Source organism: Sinocyclocheilus rhinocerous, unplaced genomic scaffold, assembly GCF_001515625.1.
Source record: "Sinocyclocheilus rhinocerous isolate Xijiao unplaced genomic scaffold, SAMN03320098_v1.1 scaffold3081, whole genome shotgun sequence".
Taxonomy (NCBI): Eukaryota; Metazoa; Chordata; class Actinopteri; order Cypriniformes; family Cyprinidae; genus Sinocyclocheilus; species Sinocyclocheilus rhinocerous.
The window spans coordinates 206,994-222,898 of NW_015666530.1; the positions used below are offsets into that span (position 1 = coordinate 206,994).

Below are 15,905 nucleotides of genomic sequence, written 5' to 3' on the forward strand. Positions count from 1 at the left end.
GTGTGTGTGTGTGTGTGTGTGTGTGTGTAAATATATATATATATATATATATTATTGATCAGGATTAAACATATGAGACAAACTGGAATGTAAAACTAAATAATGACACTTTTTGTGCAAGAGTCCTTGACTTATATATACACACACACATTATAATGTACTTCAGATATACAGTATATATATATTAGGGCTGCCCCTAACGACTATTTTTATTTCGATTAATCTATCGACTAATTTATCGATTAATCTATTAATCTAAATGATTAATTTCCCACAAAAAAACCCAACAATTTTAAAGAACATTTTATTAAACTTGCAACTTTGCCATTCAGTAGTGTACCATAAAAAAGTATAAATGTAAACAAGCCATTGACGAAATGTAAAACTAAAAGAGTAAAAATGTAAACAAACCTAATAAAAATTAAATAAAAAGAAAATAATTACAAAAGTCTGAGAAAGTCAGCATGTTCTTAATGTCAATATATCCACATGTTCTGGGCTTCTGTTCATTACAGCTGTGAGTGCAACTACAAAGGGGAAAAAAATCAGTTTCAATTAACCCCAACAGTTGGGTTTTCACATTAAATAAATGTACTGTTTAGAGTCCACTAGAATCAAGTATTAACATTTGATTATTAAAAGTTATTATTATTAAAATGTTTAACTATTAAAAGTACTCTTAGAAATGTGTAAACAACAGATTTAAACAGACATCTCCAGTATGATGAAAAAAATGAACAGAGGACTTCAGTAGTGAAACTCCAAATGAAATCCAAATTTCTATGAAATCCTTTTTTAAAGTGCAACAGAGAGTGCAAGAAGCAAGTGCATCTCATAGTCTATATATATATATATATATAATATTATACTGCTCTGCCTGACAGACAAAAGCAGAACTAGACTGTACACATCTGGCTTTGATCAGCAAGGATATGAAATCTAAAATCACACAGCAGTTGCACTCACAGAGGGATGAATGGAGAATCAGTTATATTTAAATTTCAACTCACTCATCTTCAAAATGATGAATTCAGTTGTTGAGCTTTGCAGAACAGAAAGGTACCCAAGCTGAAGCCCAATGGCAACAAAGAGATGATGTGAATTGGGATTTGTTGCTAAATCATCAGACGAATTTCTGTTTTTGTGCGTATTGGTCTCTGAGAAAAAAAGAAAGGAAAAAAAAACTGAGGAGTATTTCTGCAGAGAGAATCTAAGATCATAAACTCTTATCCTAGTGTGCCAGAGAAACATGTTTAAGCCATTCCACACAAAGAGCAATGGTTCCTTTCCCATCTCATTTGTGCCGTCCACAACATCCATACAGGTAATAATACATTAGGAACCCATCGTTGAACACCTTTAAACAAGGACAGACATGTCAGCATTTCCCGTTCTGCCACTGGTTTCCATGTCTGTGAATATGGATAAAGACAACAAATTTTGAAAGAGTGAATCTGGAACACATCTTCTGAATATCCACACTTTAAACCATTACATATTGTTGGACAGCGTCTTGCAACATGACACGAAAATGTCTAGTGGTAATGTTCGGCAATTCAGCCAATGTATAAAAAAAGCAGTGGGAGCTCTCTTTATAAGAGTGCAGGATGCAGGACAACGCTGCGTGTTACTTGGCTGCAAAACATGAATGATCGGTCTGCAAACTTTCCCACTTTTGTGGGAAATCAGGTTAATCTTCAATGGATTTGCAAGAATACAAAAGAACAACCCGTATCATTCTCTTTCACTCTCGAAAGATTTGAACTAAAGGCTTTAGATTCAGAATGCTTTCCTTTTCTCTGCTCAAGGTCTGGAGGCTTTTATACCTTTCTGCTATCGAAAAAAGCAGAAAAATATACAGTGGCACCAAAACACATCACACCTACAAATGTAGGAAAATCTTTATTAGATACTGTATAAAATGATCAATTCAAGTGGATTTTTTTTTCAATAGAGCTGTTCTCTGAACTAACTTGTCTTTTCTGACTCATTTTTTAAATTATTTTCAAACAACTGGCCTCAATGTGTTTTGTGTGTGTGTGTATGTATGTGTGTATATATTTATGTATACATGTATACATTTTAGGGATGCACCAAAATGTCGGCCACCGAAAATTATCGGCCGAAAAAAGGCATTTTCGAGTTTTGGCTGATAGAGAAAAACAGGCAAAAAAAATTAGCTGAAAATATATGGTGCGCCGCACCAAGGTTATTTTCGTAAACGAAAACTAAAACTAAGACTAAAACTAAAACGATTGATGAAAAAACAATTTCGTAAACTGAAATAAAATAAAAACGTCAAAATAATTGAAAAACTAAAACTAAACTAAACTAACAACAGTTATTGAAAAACTAACTGAAATAAAATAATAATAAACTGAATTTTATAGCAAATTTGAAAACGATATAAAAAAAAACGAATTAAAAAATTAAAAACTATAATAACCTTGCGCCGCACTGCCCAGCAGTGTTTAGCACACAGGTCTCACTCTGCCTCTAGCCGCCGTCACTGCGCGGTGTGACGCTCCGCTCAATATTCCGCTCTATAAATGTGCATTCTGCTGAGTTGCTCACGGCCAATGCGAATGTTCCCCTCGTGTACCGCTTAAATAGTATACTTGTTCCTGTCTGCAATAGCGCTACTGTGCTGTAACATGGTGTAATAACTTTACTGGGCAGCGCTGGTAAAATGACGCTACCCTCTCGTGATGCTATGCTCTGCTCACATGCTCTGATAATAATAGCTTTGTAGGACTATACATTAGGCTATTTGGATAATAATAATAATAATAAAAAAAGTTAAATCTGATTTCGTTTAACTGAATAAAAATTATACATTGATATTTAATATTAATATATTTTCTGTCCAATTTTATTGTTTTTAATAAAAGTTTGGTTATTTTATTGGCTTGTATTTTTTAAATGTAGTATCATTTATATTATTGAGTTAAATTAAAAGGTCTTACAAACTTATTTTATATTATTTAATAAAATAATAAATAATTATTACAAAGCATTTTCGGTTTCAGTATTTGGCCAAGTGCATCCAGAATTTTCGGTTTCAGTTTCGGCCCAGAATTTTCATTTCGGGGCATCCCTAATTAATTTCATGACTCTTTCAGGACCAAAAAAAATTTAACTCATTGTGAAAAATATAAAAACTATTTTAAATGCTGTGAACAGTGAATGGATATTTACTTTGAGATTGGAAATGTATTACATTTAAAGGCAGAGTAAGGGATTTCTGGTAGTCAATGTTTATATTTGAAATCACCAAAACAAACACGCCCCTACATTTTTGAAAAATCACTTACTCTGCCTTTAACCAACCATATAGTTGTTTATTTATTGTATCCTCGATATACACATTTCTGGTTCTCATTCTGGTTCTGGTGCTGATTCTCTTACTTGAGTCTGATGGGGCTGCGAGGATACACAAACAAAAAAGTTTTGAAAATACTGAACTAAATACAATGACATTCATTCATTAAATGCGATATAAGTGTTCATTTTTTGGGGCACTGTTCTAGGACAAAAAGATCCTGCTGTACTGGGTCTAGAATAGATGTGGATTAAATTAGCTGCATTGCTCTGCAGAATTTGCTGCTTATTGACCAGAGAGCTCTGAGGGATTTCACCGTCCTGCTGCTGGATTTTAGATTAGCTCAGGTATTTTTCACCCTCTTTGACGACAGCTGAGTAGATTTACAACAAAAATCTTTCACTGAAAACAGCTGCTCATAGAAAAAAATGGCTCTAGTTCATAAAGGATATTCCAGGATTAGCTATCTCTCCATCCGCACACAGACTTCAGCAAAATGACCTCTCACCCAGAAAACAAATAATTTGTGCATAAGGACCCAACCGCTTCTCAAATTCTTTTTCTAAATCGAATCAACTTTAAATTGAGCACTTGGCAGCAAAGGAACATTGTTGAAATATGGGTCAGGGAGCTTTAGGAACGTGGATCTTTGGAAAGAAAAAGCACGGCGCGGTCAGCTTCTCACGACTTTGCCGTTTTCTTCGATTGCGAAACATGCGTGATGGTAGTCATCCAATAAATTCCAAAATGAGAAAGACATGAGCAAATGCCACCAAAATCCACAAAAAAAAAATCAATACAGACAGAAAGAGAGAGGAGACGGAGCGATTCAGCTTCTTTCATGTAACACTAATGCATTTCAATTTTCCCTCAATAGAAAAGATTTCTAAACGTTTTCTTGGTCTTTACAGGCCGTAATCTCTTCATTAGGTCAGTTATGATTGGCCTCTTCAAACGAATAACTGAAATAGGAATCTTAAAGAGTCTGATTACACCCAAAGCGTCGTGGTAGGGCTTGTGAGGGGCTCTTTTATGAGGTGGGCTGTGTAAACATGAACTGAATGAATGGAGACACTCACTGGCTGCTAGGTCTGAGTGAGTGATGACTGAGATGAGAAGTTTTCCTTCTCTCCATCTGTAGCATCTAAAGAAAAACACATTTTCGTGGCAACAGATTTGTACACACACACACTCAACACACCTATGAAAGCAGCACGATGGTAGGGCTGTCGCGGTTAGGAAATTTCCCTTGCGGTTATTATGGGTGGCTCAATAGCGCGATATGCGGTTTTACAAATCTTATTTATCCTGATTTTACTGCATACAAAGCTCTATTGTCGAGTTATCATGTAGCATATATTGTTGCTTTTTAACTGACAGAGAGACACGTTTTAAAACATTTTTGTTTATTGTTAAATGTCAAACAGCAATAAGAACATGCCTTTTCCAATTTAAAAAACAAAAGAAATAAAAAAAAATTCTAAAGTATCAAACGAAAACAAGCAATAAGATTTGTTTTAATAAAATCCAATTTGAAAAACGAAAAAATTCTAAAGTATCACATGAAAACAAAGTGTTGGCCTAAGTGAAAATACAGAGAATAAACGAAATATTATTTAATCGTTAACGAATGTGATTTAGACCTGGGTTGTCATGCCCTTGTTTTGCGCTAGGAAAACCAACATATTAAACTTATGTGGTTTCAGGGAGGATCGCATGGGGGTAACAATATTCCCGGCGGCACTGAAAACCCTTTCCGACGGTGTGCTCGTTGCACAAATATGTTTTTGTTTTTGAAAATGTGTTTTCATTTCTGGTTCCGACTCTTATTCTGACGTAAATGAAGCTTACAACTAAAAAAAACATTTAAATTTTATTCAAAGCATTGAATTGTTTTGTGGCATATTTATACTTTAATATTTATGAACAGCAGATTATTTTCTGAGCTAAAAATAAACTGAATATTCAGATCAAACAATTACAGCTGCAAGCCGACTGATAAAGATAAAAATTCAGAACTCTAAACTTCAAACTTCTGTACTTCTTAAATTAAACAAAAATGAGCAATGTTGCCCTGGCAACTAGCTGAAATAATTTATTTCAGATTGTTCTGTAAATACAGTTTTAGTTTACAATACTAACCTTGGTTAGCAGAATAGTCAAATCATGACTATTCAACCCTTAGAAATGCTAAACAGGTCAATAGTTCACATACTTTTAAAATATACACATTTGAAAACAATCAAAGTTTGAATTGAATGCACTTAACATAATAATGCTTGTTAATGACTCATTAATAAAAGTGATTATAAAGTGTTACCAAATAGTATTGTATATATTATCCTCTATAATTCACTAATCAAGCACACCAAGTCTGACAAACAATTGTCTATCCCATGTAAATCACCGCCATCACCAAGTGAACTTGGTTAGTGACCCAACCACCAACATTTACCTCACTTCACCAACATCATTTCAGCTGCTCAGATGGGTGACCATCTCTTACCATTTCCAAATTTTTCCATCTGCACTCTGAGCATCACCCCCACGGCAACTCCAAGCAGTTTTAAGGGCACATCACAAGTGTAATTCACTGGGTCTGAAGGTTTCATAAGATGGAAGAAGACCAGCCCTGTCCCATCCTCCCATTCTTCAGTGGATACGCTTCAGCAGCTTTCTTTACCTGAGCTGACAGTCATGCTTGGTCAGTGTTATCTGACAGAAACATTCTCAGCTGATTCAGGCAGTGATTACTGAGTTAAAGGCTGACACAGTTGTGGAACGCCCTGACGGACAGACAGGTTGGGAGAGAATTTCACCGTTTGCTAAACATGGCAGTCTGAGTCATCAGACACTCTATCAGGGAGGAAAACAACAGAGAGCGGGAACGCCGGGCTTCATTAATGCAATTACTGTCAGGGCCGAAGGGATATTTGTGTACGTATCATTATTGTTGCATGATTGAATGTGTGCGTTTCATTACTGTCGAAAAGCTGTGAGCGAGCTTCCCCTGAGCAGTTGTTTACGTTCTGTACAGGCCGGTGTGTCGGGACCAAGAGGTAATTAGGTAACCATGGTAACCGGGGTGTGTGGGGTCGAATCTTGCACATTGTGCTGTGTGGACAGTTTTACAGCAGGTGGACGGGCTGTCGTGATAGTGTGTTATTGGCTAACCGCGAGGGTGTGTGTGGTGACAGTAGCTGATCTGTTCCGCTGATGCACAGTGGGAAGCCGGGAGCTCGTCGACAACAGCTTATCTGCCAAAACAGCTGGAGCCCTCGGCACCTCCCACAGAGAGGACACACATGCAAACGTACGTGAGCATCGCCCACCTGAAGGAGAACAGTCAGTCACTTAAGCTACAGACAGAGAAAGAGAAAGGTAAACATAACTCGCACGCAAGTAAACACGCACACCCCTTTTGTCACAAAATCTACCCAAACCAGCTTTGAAACTATAGTTTGTCCAACCTCACCACACCTAGTCTGACACCCATAACAGACTGCAGAATAACAGGACTGCGAGGGTTGGTTTATTTTATTAGTGGTGCTTGTAAACGCAGGATTCTGCATGACACCTCAAATTAAGTGGTCTGTTTGAGGAGAACTGGGTTATCACTTTAAACAACTAGACTTTTGATTTTTGCTTGGCAGATGGTAAAGAATAAAAACACAATTTAAATAAATTTGAAAATCTGAATATTGAGAAAAAAAAAAAGTGTTTCCAATAGCAATACAGATAAGCAGATAACTATTTTCATGTTACATAAAACCGACAAATGGACACTATTAAAATACTATACTATCTTAGTATACTATCTTATCGGAATTCACCAAAAATAAAACAAAAAACATTAAATAAACAATGTTAAATGTCACAAGTGAATTTAGGCATCACAACATTTTAAGGTAGAGTATGAAAAATGGATATTCAATTTGAGATTTGCTGACGGTTACATTTAACAGGGTTAGTTAAGCTAGTTAAAGTCATTTAATAATTTAATATGCACTAATAATTTAATATGCAAACATTATGCAGCAAAAGTCATCTAAATATGAAAATAAGGGGAAAAAGCAACACAACTTTTAAATCGGATTTTGACTGATTCAATAAAATAAAATAAAAACCTTGGTATTGATATCTTGGTATTTCCATTCAGCATTATCCCAATAATTCCATTAAACTGTGGATGAAACAGCATAGCAACACCCTAGCAGCCACCCAGACCACTGTCATATTGTGACAGCATATTTTGCGTAATCGAGTACCACTTATATTTTGTTTAAAAGACAAGCAAAATCTGGTTAAAATTGCTGCTTTACAATCCAAATGACAGAGATTTACTACGTTTTGCACTTCACACACTCCGGGTGGAAAAGAGGTGTGACAGATGAAGTAGCGCTGTTAAAAGAATATGAAGGAGATAAACAAACCCATCAGGTGAATATTACCGAACCCCCTATGGCCAAAACACAGACCCCCAGACAGCTTAACCCACACTGAGTGTGAGAGAAAGCGTGTGTATTTGTGCGCTTCTCTGCATGCCATTGTAATGAAATTAGAGAGAGAAGTCCATGTCTGATTTATGGCTGTGTCAGGTCTGAAAGCACCTCTTTTACATAAAGGAGAGGCACTTCCAAAGCACATGATTTATCATTTCCATCTCTCATCTCACTATCCATCCTTACTCACGCAAGGCTCATCTCCAGCCTTCATCTGAAAACTCTCTCTTTTCGCCCCTTGAGCAAGAGGTGTTTAACCTTGCTGTTATTTACTGGCCCGCATAGACTGGTTTTGGAGGCGGGGAGGGACAGATTGTATCCAGAGGGGCTTAACTGTGGATGCACATCAAGCTGGGGCACACGCATTGTATTATGCAGCTGCAACAAAACAGAGGATTACGGGTTGCATATAAGGTTATAATGAACAGGCTCTGCCTTGGGCGGGTTAGCCTTTGTCATGTGGATGGAAAGGATCTGTGTGTGCGTCTAACAGCAGGAAGTGATATAAAAGATGTGTAAAGACTGAAGCTGGGACATTGTGTAAAGCTGTGAGGCATCTTTTGTTGCTGAAGAGCTGCGGGGATGTGGGACAGAGAACAGGCTAAAGACGTCAAACACAGACACATCAGATGTGATTTCTGTGCCACCAAATACTAGTGTGGACAATTTTTAAACGAACACCACACTTGTCAAATGTTTAGTCGCACCCAAACAATATCCAACTGGTCAAAAATGTACAGCACAAGCAGCGCAGTCCGATTCCTTGAACGAAAGAGTCTTATGAGCGGTTCTGTGAATCAAAAACATACGGTGTAACCAGTCCAGTGCAACAACTGCCGTCCAGCCAGTTGTTCACAAACAAATTACTCTTATGAGCCAGTACTTTTTAGTGAATTAAACGCATACAGTGCAACCAGTGCAGTTTAATTCCCTAACAAATGACTCTTTTGAACTGGCACTTTTTAGTAATTAAAAAAAAATCCAGTATAATTAGTGAAGTTTGATTACAGAATGAATGAATCTAATGAGCCGGTTCTTTTTAGTGAATCAAACATATCTAGTTCAACCAGTGCAGTTTGATTCCCTAACAAATGACTTATGAACTGCTTCATTTGTTTAATGAAAAAAAAAAAAATCTGTACAATATAGACTATAGACCAATATCAAACCTTCCTTTTATAGGAAAGATTATTGAAAAGGTAGTCTTTAATCAGCTGAACAAATACTTAAACTCATTTCTTCTTTCAGACGAAGTCTGAAAGACTTTCTTTTTTCAGACAAAGTCGGAGTTATATAAAAAATTGTCTTTGATCTTTCAAGCTCTATGAAAGACGAAAGTCATATACACCTAGGATGCCTCGGGGGTGAGTAAAATGCAGCCTAATTTTCATTAAACTAACCGTTTAAACTTTATGAGTGATTGAATGTGCGTCATAAGGTGAGCTAACATATGCTTAACAGAAAGATCTTAACAAAAGATCTATGCTTAACAGATCTCACAAAAGCTCATTATTTTAGACAGTCACATTCCAGAAAACAAACACATACACACATGCACACACTAGCACCACTGCTTTAGCATGTGTTTGGAGCTCTCTTGAGAAAAACAACAAAAGCATGCAACATGTCAAAGGCAAAGCGTGTTTCAATGGCAGCTTGGAGAAAGTCTCGCAGGGTCCTTAGACAAAACAGCTCACGGAGAGCTTGTTTTACCAGTTATCTTTATTTAAATCATAGTAAACAAATAGCTGCACATGGTCAGACATGCTAATGGCTTGGTGCTTGACTAAATAGCAGCTGCAGGGTTCTTTCTAGAAGAAGCTCTGACTTGGCTGACGTTTGACCTTATTCAAGGCTCTTTATAGCACCATGAGGATTGGGTTAAGGTATAATTCAGGGATTACCAATGTACCCTTGCCCTCCATTTATCAAGATACTTAACTACTAATGGTTGGACACCGTTTAAATTAGAACAAGTCTAGGTCTAGGAAACTGGTCCATACAGCAGGTTTCAAGAGTGTCGGTAGAGGTGAAAGAGTTTAGAGGAGGAGAGAGGGAAGGAGGGAGATGGAAAACGAGGGCAAATGGTGGAGGCGTCTATCTAATCGAATGTGCTAATTAACCTTAGCGCTTCCTAGGAAGAACAGGTGGAGGAAGAGAGGAATGGATGGATGGATGCATCTAATGAATACTCCTACCCGCCCGGTGATGCTTCTTGTGAGTGGCCCCCCTGAGGAGGTTCTGTCGGGCTGGGCTGATGAGGACAATCGGCGGGAACACGTCCATGGAGATGTGGAGACAGAAGGACTGACGTGGAATCGTGACGATCAATGAGTCTGGTCTGAAAGCAGTCGCCAAGAAAAGCAACTGGTGCAAACGCGCTTGTCTGAGAAGAAGAATTTGTGGCACAGAGAAAGAAATTAACGTCTTTTATCTTTGGAAAACTGAATACATGACAGACGAGAAAAGGAAGGAGAGTGTCTTTGTTCCACCGCCAAACAGGTCACCATGTAACAGCACCTGCTGAAAGTGAAGGACACTTCAAGGAACGGAGGTTTTTTAGTTTGTGTGGGGCTCAAATCAAACTCTGAGGTGAGGGGTCCTCATCATGAGTCCCTGTCCCCGCTGTCATGTCCCCTTCTGTCCCTCTGAGAACTGCCCTAGTTTCTGATAGTTATCTGTCACAGTGTCAGAGCTCCACTTTTTCTGGCAACAGAAATTTTCCTCGGCTATTGTTCAGCTGAATTAAAAAAACATTATATAACCACCTGTTTGTAAAGGGGTAGTTCACAAAGAAATGAAAATTCTGTCATCATTTAACAAAAAAAAACAACTTTCATTGCACAGATTTTTTTTCTTTTTGTTCTACAAAAGAAAGTAATGAATATGGGAGTTTGTCGGGTCTGATGTTGTTTTAAAAGATAAAGTCTTGGAATGAAATGAGGGTGAGTAAATGATTTTAATTTTAATTTCTGTGTGAACTCTCCCTTTCTGAGAGAATAATACAACATGGTTTTTGGAATTATATACATTGGTAGAAAGGGGAAAAAGTATACAAACGAACTAGCCAAATTTTGTCTAAAATGTAAATGACTCAATATTAATTTTCATACAAAAGCAATATTACATCCGCAGTCTGAAAATCTTCTTGTATTAACAGCTGATTGAATCAAAGGTGTGCCGATTTCCAATAGAATCTTGATTGTATGACATTACTTTAGGTCACCAAATCAAAACTGACAAAATTGATATTTTTCATAGAACATTGCAGTGTTTATTATGAATGATTTATCTATGCACATCACTATTTATTTAAAATGCCTTTGCCCTTGTAATCTTTAATTAAAAACATAACTGTCCCCTCGTAATGACATCTCTGCTCTAATGACATGTGCAGGAACACAAGTGCAGGACAATAATCTCTCCTGTCCAGCAACCAGTCAATCAAATGAGGTCAGACCAACTAGCCAATGACAATGATCCAATCAAAAACTGGTTGCAATTTCCGTTTCATGCTGACTTTAAATAATGAAACCACAAAGGATTCTACTCATTAGCTTCCCGATTAGCATCAGTTGATCATTTTCCTGCATGTCTGGGTCACACAAAGGTCCATTAACCCTGAACACTTCACAGAGCAGAATAGACACCTGCAGATGGAACAACACAGCTGTTCAACTTCCCTGTGTAAATAGGAGCGAAAAAGAGAAATACTGCACACAAACTCATTTCACACAATGTTTTTTAAAATGCTAAATACTCAGCATGACACTAGCAGTGGCAAGGTCATGGGCTTGATTCCCAGGGAACACACTGATAAGGCATATACCTTGAATACAATTTGGATAAAGGCATCTGCTATATGCATACATATAAATGGAATACTGCCTAACAATAGCTAACAATAAATACAATTTCACATATAATAAAATGTTTTTTTTGGGGCATTTATGGCTACAATATATAGCTTGATGGGACTGCATATAGATAAAATTTTCATATTTAAAATACATGAATATTATATCTAATTACCCAAATGTTACCCAAGTTAATGTTAAAGCTTTAGTTTCATTAAATAGAATAATGCATGCATTTTACAGTAAAGTGCACTAATTAAATTTGATGCAACACCCCAAAAACATGTTTGAGACATCAAATTGTCTACAGACTAAAAGAAGCTACTAAGTTCTGCTCTCGTCACCTCTTTTCTCAAAGTAGACCGTTACCTCCAGTGAGACCCCCCCTCCCTGTTTCATGTCTGTCTCTCCTTCTGTTTCTCTCTCAGTTACCTGAAGCCTCTCTCTGGGTCCAACACCACTCTGTCTCCATGGCAACGGCTGCCAGGGCTGAACGGGCAGTTTTATGCAAGTCCAAACACAAGCAGGTACATGTGAGGGTATGGCCGGACACATGCAGAGCACAAAGACACTAAAGAGCTCTCCATAACAGAGATAACCCCGTCTCCTCGCTCCCTTTTTCTCTCTGCTTCCTCTCTGAACACTGCCAAAAGCACAGAGATGGAGAGAGAACGAGCGAAAATGAAAGAGAGAGGGAGTCAAGCACAGAGCTGTCTCTGTGAGACTGAATGGGGTTGTAGAAGAGACTTCATGCTGCATATACCGCAGAATCAGAATGTTAATGCGGGCAGACGGTGAGGAGAGAACATCCTCTCTGTCTAAATGTCATCTCCTGCAACAAGGTAACATGGGTAAGCGCTGTGGATTCAGCCAGGTGATGGATACAGGTTTTTATTTATTTCCTTCTTCCCCCCTGCTCGCTTTCACGCAATTATTCCTTCTTGCCCTGTTCAATCTCTCCATCTACCTTTCCATCTCTGCCAGCTCCCTCCCTCTCTTTCTCTCTCTCTCTCTCTCTCCTCCTCCTCTACAAGTCCGCTCCCCTCCGTGTGATTTATGGCTTCATTTCCAGCAGGTCTTTCTGCCAGAATAAGATTACAATTTGTGCAATTGAGCAGAAACTCGATGGATTTGGTCCAAAAGAAAAAGGAGTAGGAAAGGAGCGGACAAGAAAATGTCTCCCTTTTTCCTCATTTCTGGAGCTGATGTTCAAAATCTGAAATCAACACAAACTGAAAAAATAAAGAGGTTAAGGTGTGTATTTAAGCCCAATATCACTATGTAAAATATATTTTAAAATGTGATTTATTCCTGTGATTGCAAAGCTGAATTTTCAGCTTTGTCACATGATCCTTCAGAAATCATTCTAATATCCTGATTTGGTGCTCAAGAAACATTTCTTATTATTACCAATATTGAAAACAGTAGTGCTGCTTAATATTTTTGCTGAAACCATGATGCAGTTTTTGCAGGATTCAAGTTCAAAAGCATCTTATTTATTAGTTCAACAGCATTTATTTGAAACAGAAATCTCTTGAAACAATGTTAACGTCTTTACTGTCACTTTTAATCAATTTAATACATCCTTGCTGAATAAAAGTATGAATTTCTTAAAAAAAAAAAAAAAAACGTGTATAATTATCCAGAAATATATAATCACCCATAAACAGGCATTACCACATTAAATTTTTTAATAAATAAACTCTTTCTTTTACTAATATATAAATAAAGGGTTAGTATATTAAAGGGGTGGTTGACTGGTTTTTTTCTAGGCTTGATTGTGTTTATGAGGTGCAGTCTAACATGTGTTAATGCTTCGTTTTTAAAAAAACGCATTATTTTTCACATAATTTACCTTTATTCTACACCGCTCTGTCCCTTCTCCCATAAACGCGCTGATCATTTCCTGCTTTTATGAAGCCCCTCCCTCAGAAATACGTGATGGGCTCAGATTGGTTAGCTGGCCCAGTGTGTTGTGATTCGTTAAACCGCCTCTAGTGCGTGTCTGAACGTCATGCCCCTCACCTCAGCAGCATGTGCTCCGGTTGTATTGTAAACAATGGCATCGTCTATATTGCTTATCAGTTTGAGCCCGATTGAGACGCAGAGGATATTAGTGAAGAGGATCGTGCAGAACCTGTGCAAGCACAGCTCTTAATGGTATGTTTTTTTATTGTTGTTGTCTCATACTTTTAGATACGCTGTTATTTGTAAGTGCTACTGCTTCTGTTAGCTTGTAATATACGGTTTTATTTAAAGCTGATTAAAGGTTTAATACAGTACGGCAACCACACGCGCGTGAATAAAAATAGATTTTTACGTGCACCCCTAGTTTTCTATTCCTCTTCTCTAAAGCAGCGCAGCATGGCCTCGCCCCCTTTATTGCATGGTTTGTCTGAGACTACAACTAATTACTTCCCAGGTTTGTGACATCACAAACCCGGGAAGTAACTCGTAGTCCCTACCAGCCGTTTTTGTAGGTATTAAACTGCCAGAAATTTAAAAGACGATATCTCCGTTTGCATTGAACTTTCAGCACCGCAACTTTGCAGATATTGTTTATGCTCAAACAGCAACATTACACACTAACTAACGTTAAAAAAGTGAAATCGCAATCAACCACCCCTTTAAATAACATTGTGACTCTTTATGGGTGATTTTCATTATCTTGACTTGTTTGAGAAACCTGCTCTGTATTTTCACTTTCCTCTAGACTTCTCATAAATACCATAAATAACAGAACAATCCTGATTTGTTTAGTCACACAAACACATTTAATTTGGATAAAAGTGTCTGCTAAACATCTAAATGTAAATATAGATGCCCTAGAGACATTTAGAGGAGACAGGATGATAATGTAAGAAACAGGTATGTAGACGTAAAATGAGCTTTAAAAAAAGCAACGAATATGCAGACAGACAGGCGGAGATATGGAAAGAGGCGACATTGGTATACTGAGCAGGCATAAGAGCGGGCGAGTGGGGGGCGTACGAGCACTCTGGCCTTTCAAATGGCTCGTTATCATTCTTTGCAAAAGGGCAGAGACACAGATAAATGCAATATCATTAACGCAGAACACACACATAACACGTGCTACCTTTAGCGGTTACCACGGATACAGCTGTTCCGTCGACGTTTTGGCCCGATTACAAAAGCTCAAATTCTCACAAACGGTGGATATTTTCTGATCATTCGAAAACAGGCTGTGCTTGAAAGGTTTTAAATTAAAAGGAGACCATGTCAATATGTTCGCTTTTGCCCACAAAGCCTTTAAACTACTTAAAAGCCCACAAAATTTGCATTCTGTCTGCATTAAGTCACACGTCTAAACCAAAAACCACACGGGAGGGAAACAGGTAAAGAAGTCTGCTTGTCCTCTCAGATGTGCCGAGTTATTGCCGGCAAGAACCACAGGGCCTTTAATGCAAGCTTACAGCCAGCGGATAGGTGAAAGTAGAGAATGACTGCAGGCCTCTGTCACAACAATTACATCCAGGCAGACATTTCTCACCTCCCTCAAGCAAAGGCCTGCAGCTGTGCACAACACAGCACTGAGAAAAGACATTCACAGTCTACACAAAAAGGTATAGAGAAGAGAATGAGAAACTTATAACCAAGTGTGTTTGTGTGTACAGCAGTGTCGAGAAAGTTACTTTTGAAACTCTGGCTTACCAATCTAATTTACTTTAAAATATTTAAACGACAGTCAAGCCATTCTAAAAGTTACTTAAAGTACATCAAATAAAGGGCGATATATTTCAGATTCAAGATTATAACATATATCAGATAAGATTATATATTTTAACAAATCAATGCACTCAATATGATAGTATTCTGTTTTTTTAGATAATTTTAATAATATTAAAAGAGTATCATTAACAAAGAAATTACAATTCTGATAAACGGTGTTTACCTAATATTTATTCAGAATCAGATATGGCGCTTTTCCACAGCGTAGAACGACTCTGCTCGGCACGGCACGGCTCGGCTTGCGTTTCCACTGCAGTTTAGTATCGCTTCAGAGTGGGCGGGATTATTCACATGTCGTTAGTTGCGCCACCTCTACTGCCGCGACTCCTGAAAAACTTTTTCATTCCGCGTCGCCCCATCAAGCGCTCGCTGGATCCGCTCCTCTGCTATCAACGAGAGGAACGTCTGTACTTCCTCAACAGGGGGAACAGCCACTTTTTGGTTGTTAAAAAAAGGTGCACTCGTTCAAACCAG

The 15,905-nt window shown here is 37.8% G+C and overlaps 1 protein-coding gene across 5 annotated transcripts in view; it reads right to left on the reverse strand.

The window, feature by feature from the left end:
• LOC107732474 (semaphorin-6D-like) overlaps window positions 1-15,905 on the reverse strand; it is a 175,559-nt gene that overhangs the window by 110,111 nt on the left and 49,543 nt on the right. The window contains exon 1 of one of the 5 annotated variants that reach the window (XM_016543816.1): window positions 5,778-5,906. The exons of the other annotated variants lie outside the window; for them this stretch is intronic. The gene's annotated coding sequence lies outside the window, so the exon portion shown is untranslated. Of the gene's footprint in view, window positions 1-5,777; window positions 5,907-15,905 lie in introns of those variants that run through there. 5 annotated transcript variants of the gene reach the window in all.